General features: G+C 38.4%; 1 long non-coding RNA gene across 5 annotated transcripts in view; it reads right to left on the reverse strand.

The window, feature by feature from the left end:
- LOC119259766 (uncharacterized) overlaps positions 1–17,741 on the reverse strand; it is an 89,760-nt gene that overhangs the window by 52,043 nt on the left and 19,976 nt on the right. For all 5 annotated transcript variants that reach the window (XR_008554324.1, XR_005128553.2, XR_005128554.2 and 2 more), the window contains exon 2: positions 5,668–5,778. This is a non-coding gene — a long non-coding RNA (uncharacterized LOC119259766). The remainder of the gene's footprint in view (positions 1–5,667; positions 5,779–17,741) is intronic.

Consider the following 17,741-nt stretch of genomic DNA (forward strand, 5'->3'; position numbering starts at 1 on the left):
AGATGTTGAAGCAGGTTCACACCTCCGCAGAGGTATGTTACCATACCACCCCCACCATCAAAGTACCCATAGTTCTTTAACCTAGAGCATTGGACCCCATCTCCCCTTTGCTCCCATCCCTTAACTGCTCTCCCTTTCTAGCAGCTTCAATACTGCAGTCATATTTCTATCATATTTCTAGGGTTTGTTCTGATTTAGTTTTCTCATTTCCTTTGTTGTATTTTTCCACTGTATTTCACATGTGTGCAATCATCTGATATTTGTGTCTCTCCTTTTTACTTATTTCCCTTAGCACAATCCTCTCCAGTTCCACCCATATTGCCACAAATGGCAAGAGTTCTTTTTTTTTTTTTTTTTTATTACAGCTGGGTATATATTCCACTGTATATAGGTACCACACCTTTTTAATCCACTCAGTCTGTCCTTGGACATTTAAGTTGTTTCCATAACTTGATTATTGTAAATAGTGATGCAGTGACCATAGGGTGCCTATGTCCTTCAAATTAGTGTTTTTGTATTCTTTGGGTATATGCTTAGGAGTGGAATTGCTAGATCATATGGTAGATCTATTTTTAGTATTTTGAGGAACCTCCACATTGTTGAACATTTTTTATTTGCCTGTTGACCATCTGCATGTCTTCTTTGGAGAAGTATCTACTTACCTCTTCTGCCCATTTTTTGATTGTGTGATATGTTTTATTTTTGTTGAATTACATGAGTTCATTGTACATTTTGGTTGTATATGAGGTAGAAATATTTTCTCCCATTCTTTTTGTTTTAATGATAGTTTCTTTTGCTGAACTTTTTAGCTTAATGTGGGCCCAGTTGTTTATTTTTGCTTCTGTTTTCCTTGTCATTAGAGTCAAGTCCCCCAACAAACCCTGAAGCCACTGTTGTGGAGTGTTTTGTCTATGTTTTCTTCTATGTATTTTTTTTTATGGTTTCTGGTCATACATCAAAATTTTAATTGATTTTGAGTTAATTTTTAATGCATGGTACAAGAAAGTGGTCTAATTCCATTTTTTTGTTTGTAGCTTTCCAGTTTTCTCAGTACAATTTTTTTTTAAAAAGACTTTCCTTTCTCCATTGTATACTCTTGGCTCCTTTTTCATAAATTAACTGTCCATATAAATATGGGATTATTCTGGATTCTCAATTCTATCCCATTGGTGTGTGCATCTTTTTAAAAGTTCTAATAACACACTGTTTTGATTACTGTAGTCTTGTAGCGTAGTTTGAAGTCTGGGAGTGTGATATCTACACTTATCTTTATTTTTAAATCAAGGTTGCTTTGGCTGTTTTTCACCTTTTGTTGTTCCATGTAAATGTCAATATGTTTTCTCTATTTCTTTGAACAATTCCATTGAAACTTGGATTAGGATTCCATTGAATCTATATATTGCTTTGGATAACAGTTTGGATATCATTTGGATGACATTATCCAGTCTGTTTGGATCCGAGTTGAGCAAAGGACAAAGGATTTTCTGCCTTATTGCTTCAGCTGAGACATCTTATCTCATCTGCTCTGGTAATTGGAGTGAGACTTATACTACTGCCTCCCCCTCCCTCCCCAGTTCTTAGGTCTTCGGACTTGCTCTGAAATAAACCACAGCTTTCCTGGGTCTTTTACCTCAGATGGTAGATCATGGGACTTCTAAGCTTGCATAGTCATGTGAGCCAATTCTTTGTAATAGATTTCCTTCTAAAGTCTACAGATTCAGAGTCTCTGGAGAACCCTCACTAATATAACTAGCGACTGAAATTTTGGGTGAAGATGTGAAGCAACTTGTAATTTCTATAAAATGAGATATATATTTTATCTTCTGACCCAAACCTACTCATAAATATGTAATATAGGACAATAAGAATATATACTCACAAAAAGATACTTACAAGGATGTAGCAAATTTATTCATAATAATAAAAATATGGAAATAATCCAAACATCCATAAGCAGAAGAAAAGATAAATTGTGATATATTTTTATAATGAAATACTACTCAGTAATAAAAAGACTTCCAACATATGCAGCAGTGTGGATGAATCTCAAAACCATTGTATTGAATAAAAAAAAAACAACACAGATACAAAACCACATACTGTATATGATTCCACTTTTATGAAATTCTAGGAAAATTGTCTATAGTGACAAAAAGATGGTCTGTGTTTGCCTGGGAAGGGAGGTGGGTGGGGTAGCTGGGACCTAGCCAGTGTTATGTCATAAACCAGCTGTGTGAGTTTTAGCTCCACTTCCCTGCTCCTTAAATTCTTTAAATGTAATAGATAACTCAATAAATCCTGGTCACATGCACTAGTTGATCTTCCAGATCCCAGCCAGCATTACATTCTTGATACCTTCTGCATACAGACCCAGAATAAAGGAAATGAGTTTGTTAGTGCTGTTTATAATGAATTCCTAAAAGTCAGCATAATTGTCATGGAGTATTTTTGTCAGAGAAGGGAATCATCCACTAGCATAATATTTTTGCCAGAGAAAATTCTGAGTTAATAGCAAAATAGGCCAGAAAACTAAATAAAGGGTTTTCAATGCAGCAGCAGAGGGCTGTGATTTTGATAGGAAACACTGAGTAAAGGGTGTGGTAAGTAGTAGAGGGGAAATGAAAATAAAGAAAAAACATCAACAAGAACATCCAACAAAGTGAGAGCTCTTATTACTATTCAAATTACTTTCCTGATATAAAATAGGTAACTGAAACTTAGGTCCATTTATTTTTCTAGTAAGGTATTGTTCTTAAACTCTTGTGACTGTTGGTAACAGTCAAACAAATAGATCCCCAAATGTAATAAAGGCATTTCAGCAGGTCATTCTCTAAAGGAACACATGGCCTGTTTCACAACAATCCCACAAAGGAAGAATTAGGGTAGCATTTACCCTCCCCATTTTACAGATAGGGAAACCAAGATACATTCTGTTATGTTATTATCTTTCTGGGAAAAAAAAAAGACATTCTGAATATGAAAGCACAGCTGACCTCACAATTGGATAACGCATCAAGGGTTTGTAATACCAGACTTGCTCTATTGTGACGAAGATTAAATGTGATGATATATATAATTCCCCTGACACATATTCTGTTCTCTACAACTTGAAGGAACAATTTTAAGATGATTTGGAGACTAAACATTAGAAGATCCTGGGTGGCGAGACCATTAATAACCGAAGAGATAGCTTCAACAAAATTAACTTTGTGCTAGAAGAGGCCATGTTCTGGGACTGTGACATACAGGCATTAGGTTTGGGGATTGTAGAAGAGATGAGATGAGAGATTGTTGGGGCTACAAATTGTAGACAGCTTGTATTGTTTATGTGCAACATCAAGGAGACTTAAAGCTTTAGTGTATGTGGGGAGGGTGCTGGAGTTTCTTAAGAAACTTAGGAAAAGAACGCTAGTGGTTGTGTAAAGTATGGGGTACAGAGAAAGAGGGATTAGTCAGGACATTCTTGCAAGGATTGAGTTGAAATTTAATGAAGGTTAGACATGGGGCTGCAGAGAAAATTGAACACAGTGGTAGACTTAATCAAGGTATTGGGTCAGAAAAATGAGAGAAAGATGCTGGAGCTGAAAGATTTCTGAGATTTTAAGCATATAGGGAATGACTTGTGATAAAGTGCTTTAATGAAAAGAAGGACTTGGTTTGTATAGGAGGATGTGTTTGGTGTGAGATGTTCACAGAACATCCAGTTGGAACTATGGGCCTGGGGTGTGAAAGATGAGTCAGCTGGAGAGTCATCCCTTTAAAGATCACAGTTGCCCAAGTGAATAATATTATTGAGAAAGAACATGCAGCATGAGACAAATACAATCAATATTAATAATCATCACAAGGATCTTCCTCTGTGCTTGGGACATCTTGAATGAGAGAGGAAAGAGTATCAAACAGCATTGAGCCAGCCAAGTGCAAGCACTGCATAGGTTTCCACATGTGTACTCGCATTAATTCTCTCAAGAACATTGTAAGGTAGAAAAAAAGAGGAAAGAGATCCAAATCTTGTTAAGTTCCCTATTTCAAGCTTAGGCAGAAAAGGAACTACAAAAGAGAAAAAAGAACAAAGTTTTTAAAAGTCATGTTAAACTTCAAACAGCCAACTTATCATCTTCAGACAGAAGTTCTGCCACCAATATTCTTGAACCCTAAGTGAGAGGATCAGGATGCATACGTTATATGTAACAAGGCATTATTTGGCAAGTGTCAAATGCATGGGATAAAAAGCATTGTTTAATTGTACATTGGAGTGGACTGAGCTGGGCTGGGAAGGTTCTGAGAGGAGATGTGCATGCTGGATCTTGAAGGGCAGCAGAGCTTGAAGGAGTGAAGGAGAAATAAGAACAATGCGGGTCTAGGTCTCCCTAGGCTATAGATCTTAAGGGCCAAGCATTTTCTCTTAACTCTTATTTATGACTGAGGTATAGCAGAAAGTCTCCTACAAACTCATAATACTTACAGCCTGTCTCTATTAACTCTATAATTTCCACTTATTCTAAATGCTATTGGAGCATACTTACCTGTTCATCAGGCTTGGTAAAACAGTGCTATTTGATCTTGCTTTTAAACAGCAACACTTTCAACTTTTCTTTTCCTATTTATTTAATTTTTAAAAGTTTGTTCATTTTTATATTCATTTTTTCCTATTTGTTTTAGTTTCAACATTTATTTACCTACCTGTGATTTTTCCAATGTTTACTCTCTTGATGTCAGAGTGTGACATTCTGACTATTGACATTATGCCTGGAGATTTTAAAGGAACAATTAATTCCCAGCTCCTTCTCTATTAATGGTCACCACCCTTCAACTCCAGAGGGGCCCTGGAGCAAGGTCATATCCCAGAGTGTAGTGGACATTTGCTGTTCCTTGGCTTCCCACTATCTATTTGTGCTTCTGCTCTTACAAGTGCTCTGAATTGCTTGTTGGGAATTACTGGGTCCTTGTGACTGTCAGTCAAGGGACTCAGCCTTCTTCTTGCTAAGTGTAATGACTGATAGAAGTTGGCCAATCATATTTTATTATAGAAATCATATTTATAGAACAGTGCATCTTGAGCACAGTAACTGTTTTAAAAAATTGGAATAGCATTTATTTCAACAGATGCTTTGATATCATTGATTCAGTCATGCTACTTTGATAATCCAGAACTACCCTGGTTCTGCACTCTGCGAGACCTTATTCTTTGGTGTATTTTGATTTGTTGAACTCCCTTACATCTTTCTACTGCTTAAAACATTAAAAATAAAAACAAACCAAAAAAATGAACTCATTCCCTGGTCCTACTCGAAAATCCAGTTATCGAAATTACCATCATTGACATGGAAATCAGCAGTGATAAAGACGGGTATGAAAGTATAATTAAGAGATATTGTGACAAATAACACATTGTATATTTCTCTTTGAGTAAATTGAGTCACTGTCCACACAGTTGCTCACAGAAGAAATCAGAGAATCATGATTGATAACCATTGCAACCTGGTAATGCTGGACCCACTGTCCTTCTCCACCTTCTGCCCAAAGGACAAGAGAAGCAGAGGTTGCAGAACCCTGAAGGGGGAGAGTCATGGGGAGCCGGTCCTCCTCAAGGGGAATCATGTTATATTGTTGGAACACACAACCCAGAGGAGGTTTGTATAGAGACTCCTGTGTCCTCCAACTTACTGGTTGAGGTTGGGCCATACTCATCTTTGTTGTCTTAGCTTTCACGTGAAGCCATTACCTCATGCAGCCTCTGTCCAGCAGTGTGCTTGTGAATACTTAATAATTGGCGCTCTGGAAAAAGAAAAAGAAAAAGTTCTGGTTTATAGTATTTGCTGATTTCTGTGGTATAATCTTGCCAACCCAACCTATGTGGCAACCAGTGTGATATCATTGAATGCAACATTGGGAAATGATGCTAACAATCACCTCCCGTAAATCCTAGCACGTTGCTGATTGTGTCTCCTGACTGTATGACATGATTCCCATTGAGGAGGGCCTACTCGCCACGAGTCTCTCTCCTTCAGAGTTCCTGCAACCCTTGCTTCTCTTGCTCTTTGGTCAGCTCTACTGATTCTAGTTCTGGGTTCTTACATTATTCTTTGTGAACTCCCTACTTCCTGCACATAACTTTGCAAATTGTCCCTTTGTAAGAAAATAAGCCAACTGGTCTCTCTCTGTCTCTGTGTCTGTCTCTGTCTCTCTCTCTCTGTCTCTCTCTCTCTGTCTCTCTCTCATAAACACACACACACACACACACACACACACACACACACCTCAAATTACTGTAACTTGAAAGTGCCATCTTTTTCATATGGGTACAGTGGTAACCAGATTTCCCCTAATGAACTCGCTTCCTGGGATTTACATTCTTGTGCAGTCCCTTCACACAGTGTCTCAAACTTGGCCTGTATGACTGATAGAATATGGCAGAAGTGATAATATATCCCTCCTGAGATTATATCATGAAAAAAACACTAGCTTCTTTCCTTTTTTTTTTTAAGATTTATTTATTTATTTATTTATATTTCATACAAGCACTGGGTACAGTCAGAAGCGCAGGAGGGTGAGAGAATTCACCAGAGCCAGAGCGGGGAGCAGAGCAGGTAGAAGGACCGAAGTACACTGCTGAGGGGAGCAGCGGGCGGCAGGAGGGGTCTGCGCGCCATGTGGGACCCTCCTGCGGTGGCTGGGGAGTAGCCGGGGATCTAACCGGCAATGCAGAGGTTGCGGGCAGCTTCGCAACCCAACACTCAACCGCTGCACCACCGGGGAGGCCCCTAGCTTCTTTCTTCATCTCTGTTCATTTTGACCATCTGAAGATTCGCTTTGGGGGAAACCAGCTCCCATATCAAGTATCCCTTACATTGTAAGGAAGTGAGGCCTGCAAACAATCTTGTGAGTGCAGAATGCAGATCCTCCAACTTTAGTCTGCATAAGGGGAACTGTAACACCTGCCAACAGCTTGATTGCAACCTCAGGAGAGTCAAGAGCCAGAACAAAGCTGCTCCCAGATTTTAGACCTTTAGAGATACTGTGTGGAATAATAAACATTTGTTTGAGTAACTTGTTCCGCAGCAATTGAGAACTGATATCGGCTCTTTGATGCACTCTATCTTACGCTTTACATCTAGGCTATCAGCGCCTAAGTATGTGTTTACATCGCCCTCTCTCCACTACCATCATCTTAGTCCAAGTCTGGACGACAACAGTGGATTCCTAACCCTCAGTCAATGGAAATTTTTCCATGACACTCTCCTTATTAAAGTCCTTCCCTGGCAACAGGTTGTACCACTAACACTAATCTAATATTATATGTAAATTATACCTCAATAAAAAATTCCATTTATTTAATAGAAGAAGGATTCATCAGGTTAGTTATTTTTCATCAGTGAATTCCCATATTTCAAGGAATTTTTTCATTTCATTTAATTTGTGACATTTATTGGCATAAAACTGTCCATAATATTCTTTGTTCTCCTTTTAATCTCTGTGGAAACTTTTTTTTTCTTTTGGAATTCTTTTTTTTTTAATTTTATTTTTATATTCCCCATACAATTACAACCCCCTTATTTTGACCCCAAGCCCTCCTTTCCCCATCCCCCACCCCCCATAGAGTGTCTCTGGTTCATAGTTGTTTGTTGATTTTGATATTTTCTTTCTTATAGTTATTCTTTTCCCTGGTCCCTTATTTAAGTTTTCTAGATTCCTGCTATGAGTGAGACCATCTGGTATTTTTCTTTTTCTTTTTGGCTTATTTCGCTGAGCATGATCCCTTCCAGCGCCATACATGTTGCTGCAAATTGCATGTGTTTATCTTTTTTGATTGCTGAGTAATATTCCATTGTGTATATGTACCACATCTTCTTGATCCAGTCATCTATTTTTGGGCATTTGGGTTGTTTCCAAAGCTTAGCTATTGTAAATAGTGCTGCTATAAACATAGGGGTGCAGGTGCTCTTTGGAATTGATGTTTCTGTGTCCTTTGGGTAAATACCTAGGAGTGGAATTGCTGGATCATATGAAAGTTCTATGTTTAGTAGGTCAAGAAATCTTCTGTGGAAACTTTTACCATATCACCTGTCTAATTATTGATATTAATAATTTCAGTTTTCATCTTTATTGCCTTGATTAGTCTGGCAAGAGTTTCCTCAGTTAAGACATTTTCAAAGACATACATAGCCTCTTGTTTCACTTATCTTTTCTATTTTCTGTTTTTCATTTCATTGATTTCTCCTTTGATCTGCATAATGTACATTCTTTTGGTCCTTAGGGTTTCATTTGTTCCTTTTTCTTCTAATTTTTAAGGTAGAAACTGAGGTCATTGCTAAAAAGGCTTTTTAATGTCATAAATTTCCCTTTGAGTACCTTTGTAGCTGCCTCCCACATATTTTATGTTTTACTTTCATTTTCATTCAGCTCAAAATAGCTTCCAATTTTCATTTGAATTTCTTTTTTGATCTAGGAGTTATTTTAAGGTGAATTATTTAGTTATTTGGGGATTTTCCAAATATTTCCCCACAATTTATTTCTAATTTATTTGCAAAAGAGATTTCTATGGGACTCACATAACCTGTTATGATTGTAACCCTTTCTTATCTCCATGATTTGTCTTAGGCTACCTTCACATACTCACTGTTACTCTCTTTCCCTTCTCTCTACCAACATTCTTCCCTGAATCAAGCATGTCAGGCAGGCAGCGTAAAGCAGTCATTTCCTATAAATGTCTCCTACCTCTCAGTCAGTCCAGACCTAGCCCAAATGATGCCAAATATAGGTCAAAAAATTTGGAATATATCAGGGGATATCTTCCACCGTCTACTCATGGTGTGTATTATGACTCTAATTCATGTTAATGATTACTGTCGATCACCAATACTAGTAAGATTGTAAAAGTCAGGTGGACAGAGACCCTTGTCTGCTCAGAGTAGGAGCTCAATATTGGTTGAAGAAACGAGATAAATGAACTTTGGAGTCAGATAGACTGAACTTGAAAACTTGATCTATTAGTTACATATAGTGTGATTTGGTTACAGTTTGACCATCTAGCAAATGTGAAAAGCAACAGTACTTACTTCTCAGTGTTGATGTGAGGATTTAGATAGTGCATGCAGTGTGCTCAGAACACTATCTGATACTTAATAAGGGCTCATGGAAATTAGACATCTGATTATACAACATACATTTATATATTATATTCGTATCACAAAGCTATCATTTTGATTTTGTACTTTTATTGTAATCTACATTTTCCTAATCATGCCTTCCTCCTTCTTCCCCAGAATTATCATTATGTTGTTGCTCAGCTTAGCTAAGAGTACTTGCTTCAGTCCCCTTGAGAATTTCTCTGAAAACTTGAATTGATGCAGCATTTCTCATTTGCTATAAATGTCCTCACAGGAAAGATTAGCATGCATGTATGTTCAGGGAAAAAATGGAAAATGATACATACCCTTCAGGAGGATACCATGTCAAGGAATTAGTAGTAGTAAATAGGAGTAGCTGTATCTCAAAGAACCTAGTAGATCAAAGTGAACGAAAAATAGGAAGTCACGTGGCTACAGCTTTTGATTATCCTCATCAGGATTATTTATAGCAAATCCTGGTGTGCCTCTCTGTTGAAGATACTAAATGTATAGAAGAAATAACTCGAAGCATATCCAACAAACTGCCATGGGCCAAGACAACAAACTTACTCTTAAAGCCTTAAGGTGAGACTAGAAATACCAATTAACTATGTGAACCATGAACCTGGGCATAGTAAAAGCAGCCCTAGCAACCTATTTCACAGTTCAGAATACCTTCTTGGTAGTTTCCTAGTTAAAAACAGGGGTCAAGTTTAAAAAAAAAAAGATTTGTTTATTTATGCATACAAGAACTGGGGTACAGGCCAGAGGTGTGGGGGGTGAGAGGATTCACCAGAGAACAGAACAGGCAGATTGACCAAAATGCACTGCTGAGGGGAGCAGCAGGTGAGTCAGGAGAGGTCTGCTGTTCCATGTGGGTAGTTTCCTGGCCGCAGATCAAACTCACGCTGCAGTGGCTGCCGATAGATTCACAGGTTGCATCTTAAGTCCTTGAGCCACCAGGGAGGCCCAGGGGTCAAGTTTTTAACTACCAAACCATTCTCTTCTCCAACTATAAGCCTTACCTCCACCCCAGAGAACACCCTACTTCAGCTGTGAAACGCTAGATGCACTGCCTTGAATGGAAGGTACATGCTTTTTCAGCAGCATCTGCACTTCTGCTGAAGAATCCTGACAACAAGACCTGTCACTCATCAGAAATCTGTCACCCTTAGCCCTGCAATCTGAAGGGCTTGGAAGCATCTGTGAGATAGCTAATTCTCAGTGTTTTCTCAGGATCAGGAGATCTATACTATAAATCTGACCAAAGACCAAAGAAATACTCAGAAACCTGAGAAATCTGCCTCTATATGATAGGAAGATGAGGAATAGCGTCACATTCCTAAAACCCATCTGCTCTTGAAATCTCACTGCCTGTACTTATTCACTCACTTAATTGTGTTTTTTTTTAAATTTATTTATTTATGCATATAAGAACTGGGGTACAGGCCAGAGGTGCGGTGGGAGGGGGTGGTGAGAGAATTCACCAGAGACAGAGTGGGGAACAGAATAGTCAGGCTGACTGAAATACACTGCTGAGGGGAGCAGTGGGCCAAATAGGAGAGGTCTGCTGTGCTATGTGGGTAGCTCCCTGGCCGGTAGGGGATTGAACTCGTGCTACAGAGGCTGCGGACAGCTTCACAGTGCTGTGTTTAACCCCTTGCGCCACCAGGGAGGCCCAGTTGTGTTTCTTTAGCTATTAAACTAGCTCTTTCTCTCCTGAAACCTATAGCTTATCCCCGCCAAAGCCACAAAATTCCATCCTTAGAAACTCTTCCACACTTAAGGGACAGATCAAGCTCCAGAAATACAGCTAGTCTCTCATACCCCTCTTTAGAGAAGAATTATAAGAGTTTCTCTCTATAATTCTCATCACGAGAATATTTTCACTCAAAAAAATCACTGAATTCTGGGTTGGTCTACCTCCATGAGCCCCAGGAATTGATTGAACTAGAGATCTAGAATTGGAAATTTTGTCCTAGACCTTAAGCGAGAGAAATTGGTATTAGTTATAGCTCTGAAAGTCAATAAGGTTCTGAGAAGCTGGAATACCAGAATGGGTAACTATTGACCTTGAGGATAGCACTAAGGGTTTCATATGGTTCAGGAACAGGGATTCTCTTGCCCTTGAGAACATTTGGCTGAGACTGTCAATTGTGCCATCTTGAGAGAATCAAGAATGATGGATGCTTCCCTTTTATTGAGACCTGTGTTCTCTTTCTTCATGCACAGCTCAGCATCTTTATCAAAAAGTGTGGTATTGGTTTTAGCCTAGGTGCAGCTTAGTTGCTTAACAGTATCTGTGTAGAACTCTTAAGATCTAGGTAGAAAATACAACTGAAATTAAATTTTGCTGTTGATGCCAATAAATGAAAGGAGCTATTGATCAATGATAGGACAACTTCAGTGTTACAAGTCATAATGCTTGTTAACAACATTAGGGCTTAGCCCGAATCTCAATCTGGTCCCAAAAGGAAACAAGTAGAATACCTAATATAAATATTATATCAAAATAAATTTTGACATATGACACTTTTTTTCTCTAGGAATAATGATGCCCATATTTTCTCATATCTCAGACACATGGCAGGAAGAAGTGAAGTTTTGTTGTTATTGCTAACCTCTTGTCTACTAAGATGATGGTATTCACCACAGAACACATCTCATTCCTCTGATTCCTTTCTTCTCAAATTGATGGGAGATAAAGACTATTTGAACTACTTTTTAAGAGTATTCTTAAATCCACTAAGATAACTTAGGAAAGTTTCTAAGGGTTAGGCTAATTACAAAATGTTGGTAGAGTTAAGGGGACTGTAGGGATAGGATATATTCAGAAATGACAGCAGCTGGGTAGCTACCATTCTGGAACCAAAGGGATAGGAGGAAGGAAAATTATGAAGACCATTAGGAGAGAGAATCATGGGTAGCAGATACCTTGAAAGGAGCAATGAATGACCTTAAATAAGGATTATTTAACCAAGGCAACTTCATACTCTCCTACGCCCTATGGATCTCATGACAGACTCCCTTTTAACTAAATCCATCTTGAAGTTAAAGGGCATGAAGTCATATAGTGTGCAATCAGATCTCTCCTTACTGCTCTGTCAGCCTGTCCATGTCTCTTCTTCCCCAAGTTCTTCTTAAACATGGCCATCTCCCAAGGCTTCAGCCTCCAAAGATCCCTTCAGAGCTCCTACTGCCTCTCTTTTATGGATTTAAATCTCGTCATCATTCGTGAGTCCTAGGAATGTACCTCTTGCTCTAGCTTAATTCAACTACCTGCTGTATAATTTGATGTAATGAGATCCTACTACTGTAACTTCAAGCTGGCTCCTCCCCTTAATTTATTCTACTCTGTTAATAGCACCATTATTCCACAGTTACTCGGTATTACAAGTTCAGTCATGTTTATTTCCCCCTTGTTTTCTTTCTTACTTTTTGCCCTTCATTGATTGCAAAATCCTATACCTTCTCCTTCCAGTATGTTTTCTAGTGTATGTCCAACCTCACACTAGACTGCCCTGACTACGTGCCTTTACTTTTTACCTGGATTGTTGTCAGAGATTGCTCAGTGTTACACTAGCACAAATCCATTCTGTACCCATTCCATTGTACAAATGTTTACCTTTATCACAACAAGTTGCCTTATTGATACAGTCATAATTTTTGAGTCTGTCTTTTGAATAGGACATTTGAGGGGAGGAAACAATCTGTAAACTAAATCTTCCTAAAGCAGTACATGGAATACATCTCCCTCATTTTGCATGACAAACTGAGGCCCATACGATTTGCCTTTAAAACCCAATACTTGGGCCTCTCTGGTGGTGCAAGTGATTAAGATGCAACCTATATAGCTATCTGCAGCCACTGCAGCATGAGTTTGAGCCCTAGCCAGGGAGCTACCCACATGGTGCAGCAGACCTCTCCTGCATTGCCTACTGCTCCCCTCAGCAGTGTATTTCAGTCAATCCCCCAGTCTGTCTCTGGTGAATCCTCTCACCCTCTATAACTCTGGCCTGTACCCCAGTTCTGTACACATAAATAAATCTTTTTAAAAATAAAATAAAAAAACCAAACCCAATACTCTAAAAAGCCTTTGATGACTCCCCTTAACTTTTCTAGTTAGTTGAGCAGAAGTTGTGAAGCTCATCACAACATGTTCCTAGCTCATCACAACGTGTTCCTAGCACAACATGTTCCTAAAACTACCCAATAGACAGCGTAGTCTCTAACTTAAAGTTACGGTTCTAGAATACAGCTTGTGATTGTTCCCAGTGCTGTACTTGCACAACATTCTTTTTTTATTTTTCCCTGCTTGAATTGGCCTTCTCTCCCTCGATTCCCCTAATTCTACCTGTTGAACATCTATCTTTCAGAGCACATCCACAGCACTCTTCCTTTAAAGCATTTTTTCAAAGTATTTTACAAAGTATTTCTGGATTTACCCCAACAAAATATGATCATTTCTTCCCATGAATCCCTAAAAAACTTTCAGCACTGTTACTTTAACCTATTATGCCAAGTGTTTGTATCACCCAGCTCGTGATTATTTGTGTACTCATCCTAATCCTTTATTATCAGCTTCTTGTAAGTATCGCCTATACCACCTTCTTCAACTTCATATTTCATAAAATATTAATGCAGTGTATTTCAAGGAACTATTTTAAAATCCATAAATATTTTTAAAATTTTAACATATGAGGGCCTCCCTGGTGGCGCAAGGGTTAAAGATACAGTGCTGTCAAGCTATTGCCAGCCACTGCAGCATGAATTCCATCCACGGCTGGCCAGGAAGCAACCCACATGGCACAGCAGACCTCTCCTGTCTCACATGCTGCTCCCCTCAGCAGTGTATTTCAGCAGATCTGCCTGTTCTGCTCCCCACTCTCTATGGTGAACCCTCTCATCCCCTTCCCCTCACACCTCTGGTCTACACCCCAGTTCTTATATACATAAATAAAAAAAATTGACATGATACTTTTTTTCTCTCTAGAAAGAACCATGCCCATAATTCTACAACTCCACTTCTGGGTATATACCTCAAAGAATTGAAAGGAGGGACTTAAATATTTCCACACCCGTGTTCCTACATCAAAGTTTCTATGTAGCTTAAAGATGGAATAAGCCCAAGTATCCTCAGTAGATGAGTGAATAAACAAATTATGGTATCTGCATACAATGGAATATTATTTAGCCTTAAGAAAGAATGAAATTCTGATAGATACTACAACATGGATGAGTGTTGAAGACACCGTGCTAAGTGAAGTAAATTGAACAAATATTGTATCATTCCTCTTACATAGGGTGCACAGAACAGTCAAATTTATAGAGATAGAAAGTAGAATGATTCTTACCAAGGGCTGGGAAGAGTAAGAATTGGGGAGTTTAATGTTTCATGAGCACAATGTTTGAGTTTGGGTGATGAAAAGTTTTTGAGATGAAGTGTAGTTTCACAACAATGAGAATGTACTTAATACCACTATATTGTAAATTTAAAACTGCTGCTTCTTCCTGCTTCTTAAAGTTCCAATAAGAATCTTGGACAATCAGAAATCTTGAGGATAGAAGACAAGTGTTAAGTGTAAAATGGCAGGCACAGAATTAAAGCCTGGGATTTTGGATACTATGGGACCAGATCATTTAAGCATCATTTAAACTGCTAATCATTTAAGCATGTTTACACCACTGTTACAAATCTTCTGTTATATAGTGCTGAATCTAATCATAACTGATATAAAGGTAACAACAGGAAAAGAGGGTATGGATCACCATAAATTATGTCAAAACTTAATTTCCACTCTTTGGAGCTGTCAAGGACAAGGAAAATCAAAACTACCACATTTCAAGGAGAGTACAGAGACATGGCAGCTAAGGAAATGTGACATTCTGGTTTGGACCCTGCAAGAAAAGGACATTTTGTGGCAAAACTAGTGAAATCCAAATAAAGTCTAGTTAGTAACACCCAGTTAACAATACTGTACTAATGTTAATGTCTTAATTTTGACAACTGTGCCATGATTCTGTAAGATGCTAACATTGGGAAAGTTGGGGGCAGTGTTTACAGGAGCTTTCTCTATCTCTGCAACTTTTCTGTACATCTAAAATTATCCAAAGTATTTTTAAAAACACAAAAAGTGGTTAAAATAATACCTTTTGTGTTATATTATTTTATCATAGTAAATAAAACCCCCAAAAGTGACAGACAGTTTTGGAATTACTGGAGTATAGACAAAATCTACATAGTACATATGGTAATCAGAATGTGTTTCAAGATACCTAATGATGCAGGAGTTCTTCACTTTCATATAGGGAATTTCCTAAATACTAGACCTACACAGCACTAAGTCAGTGGTTTTCCCAAAGGTTTTTTGGACCAGATAAGTTGTTCTTTGTTCACCAGCGTAGTCTCTGAAGTCTAAATTTTCAGTTCTTTTTTTTTTTATTTTAAAGATTTACTTATTTATGCATAGAAAAGCTGGAGTACAGGCCAGAGGTGTGAGGGTGAGAGTATTCACCAGAGACAGAGTGGGAAGCAGAACAATCAGATCTACTGAAATATACTGCTGAGGGGAGCAGCGGGCAAGTCAGGAGAGGTCTGCTGCACTATGTGGGTAGCTCCCTGGCCAGGGATCGAACTCAAGCTACAATGGCTGGTGATAGCTTCATAGGTTGCATCTTAACCCCTTGCGCCACCAGGGAGGCCCTAAATTTTCAGTTCTTATTTCCTATCAGAAGCTAACCTTAGGAACAAACTCAAGAACCACATAATCAAGCTTGCCTAGGAAAGGCTCTAAGAGATCAGAATTGGCTCGGATAGTCCTATCTCAAATCACAGAAGGGAATTTAATCATGGGAGCTCTATTGGGGCTGTGTTCAATGATTGTGACCATAACACAGGGCAGTAATTTTGGAACCAAGGCTGGAACTTCCCAGAGAAAATATAGGTGCATGGGTTTAACTGATCCTTTATACCTAAAACATTGCTGAAGCATCTTGTTGTTAGACAATTAACAAACTTCGAATCATCTGCTATGTATTAGTTTGTGTCTGAACATAGTTCAAGGTCAATATAGCAATTTTATAATGGTCAGGACCTAAGTTTTCTATTTTATTTTTCTGCTGTCCTGAAATGTGGTTCTCATCATTACAGACCAAGATGACTATTTTGGTCAGCAAAATAAAAGCACAAATCCAAACTTGCATACATCCCTCTACTCCCATTTTAAGATTATGGTACACTTACATGTAAGGTAGGGTGGGTGATGGAATCAATTCCAAGTGGTCCATATGCTTAGATAAAATTCAGGGGTTGTTTTATTGCAGGAAAAAGTTGTAACTCCCTCCTTGGAACATTCCATCCAATTGAAGTATTGGTGATTGTTTGCACTCTCCCTAATGGGTGGTTGCTCTGTATCTTGACTGTAAAATCTGGTAGGCTCTCTTTGTCTTAGACTGATCTTTTGGTTAGAGATCTGTCTCATGCACTTACATCCTTGTGTGTTCACTCTTTGAATCAGATTGGTTATGCTTTGTGATTCTCAGTTATTGCCTAACCCTGTAAATCTGTCTTCATTCCTGAGCCTGACAGGACATAATATGGCTCATTTCATTGTCACACATGTTTCCCTGGAGATTAGTAGAATTAAGTACAATTTCTGAACTATGCTATGTGTTTCACAATACCCTAAGTTGAATATTTTCTATATATCTATTCAATAAGAAAATTATTACCCTTACTTTACCATGAGGTAGTAGAGACTGGAGAGATGTTAAGTAACTTTATCAAGGTAATTCAGCAGCAAAAGTGGAATAGCATACTTCATGGGGCAGCTATTATAAATACAAAGCACTGCAATGGGAAAAAGGATGTTTGAAGAATTCATGGAATCCATGAAAAAATAAACTACCTCTGGTTGGAGTAGCCACAGATTAGGAAGTTATGGGACAAGTGAGACAGCAAAGAGTCTGATAGGTCTTGATAGGACTAGTGTATTAAGATTTTTTCCAGAGAACAGAACCAAGAGGATGTGGAGCGAGAGGGAGGTGGGGGGAGGTTGTTTTAAGAAGTGGTCTCACAGGATTGTGGTGACTGGGAAGTCAGAATTCTGCAGAACAGGCCAGCAGACTTGAGATTCAAGAAGTATTGATATTGCAGCACAAATTTGAAGGCAGCCTCAAGGCAGAATTCCCTCTTCCTAGAGGGGAAGCTCAGTCTTTTTCTCTTAGGTCTTTAACTGATTTGATAGGTCCACTCACATTATGGGGGGCCATCTGCTTTACTTAGAGACTGCTGATTTAAATAATAATCTGATGTAGGCATCTCTCCTGCCTGCCTGTGACTATGCAGTGCCTCTCTTTTTCTTTCTCCTTTTCCTAATAATCCTGTCCTTTTAAAATGTTAAAAAAAAATACCCAAAACTAATGTGATCTAAAAAAATGCCTTCACAGAGACTTCTAGACTGTTGCTTACCAAATATCTGGGTCTGTGGTCTAGCCATGTTGTTAAAATAAATTTGAATAGCTGGAAAGAGGACAGAGTTGGGTGAACTTTTAATGCTAGATGAATGGTTTGGCTTTATTAAATTATATAATATATATAGAGTATCTGAGACATGGCAGACACTCAAATTG

The sequence above is a fragment of the Talpa occidentalis genome, unplaced genomic scaffold (assembly GCF_014898055.3).
Source record: "Talpa occidentalis isolate TD23 unplaced genomic scaffold, MPIMG_talOcc4v2.1 talOcc4.5, whole genome shotgun sequence".
NCBI lineage: Eukaryota > Metazoa > Chordata > Mammalia > Eulipotyphla > Talpidae > Talpa > Talpa occidentalis.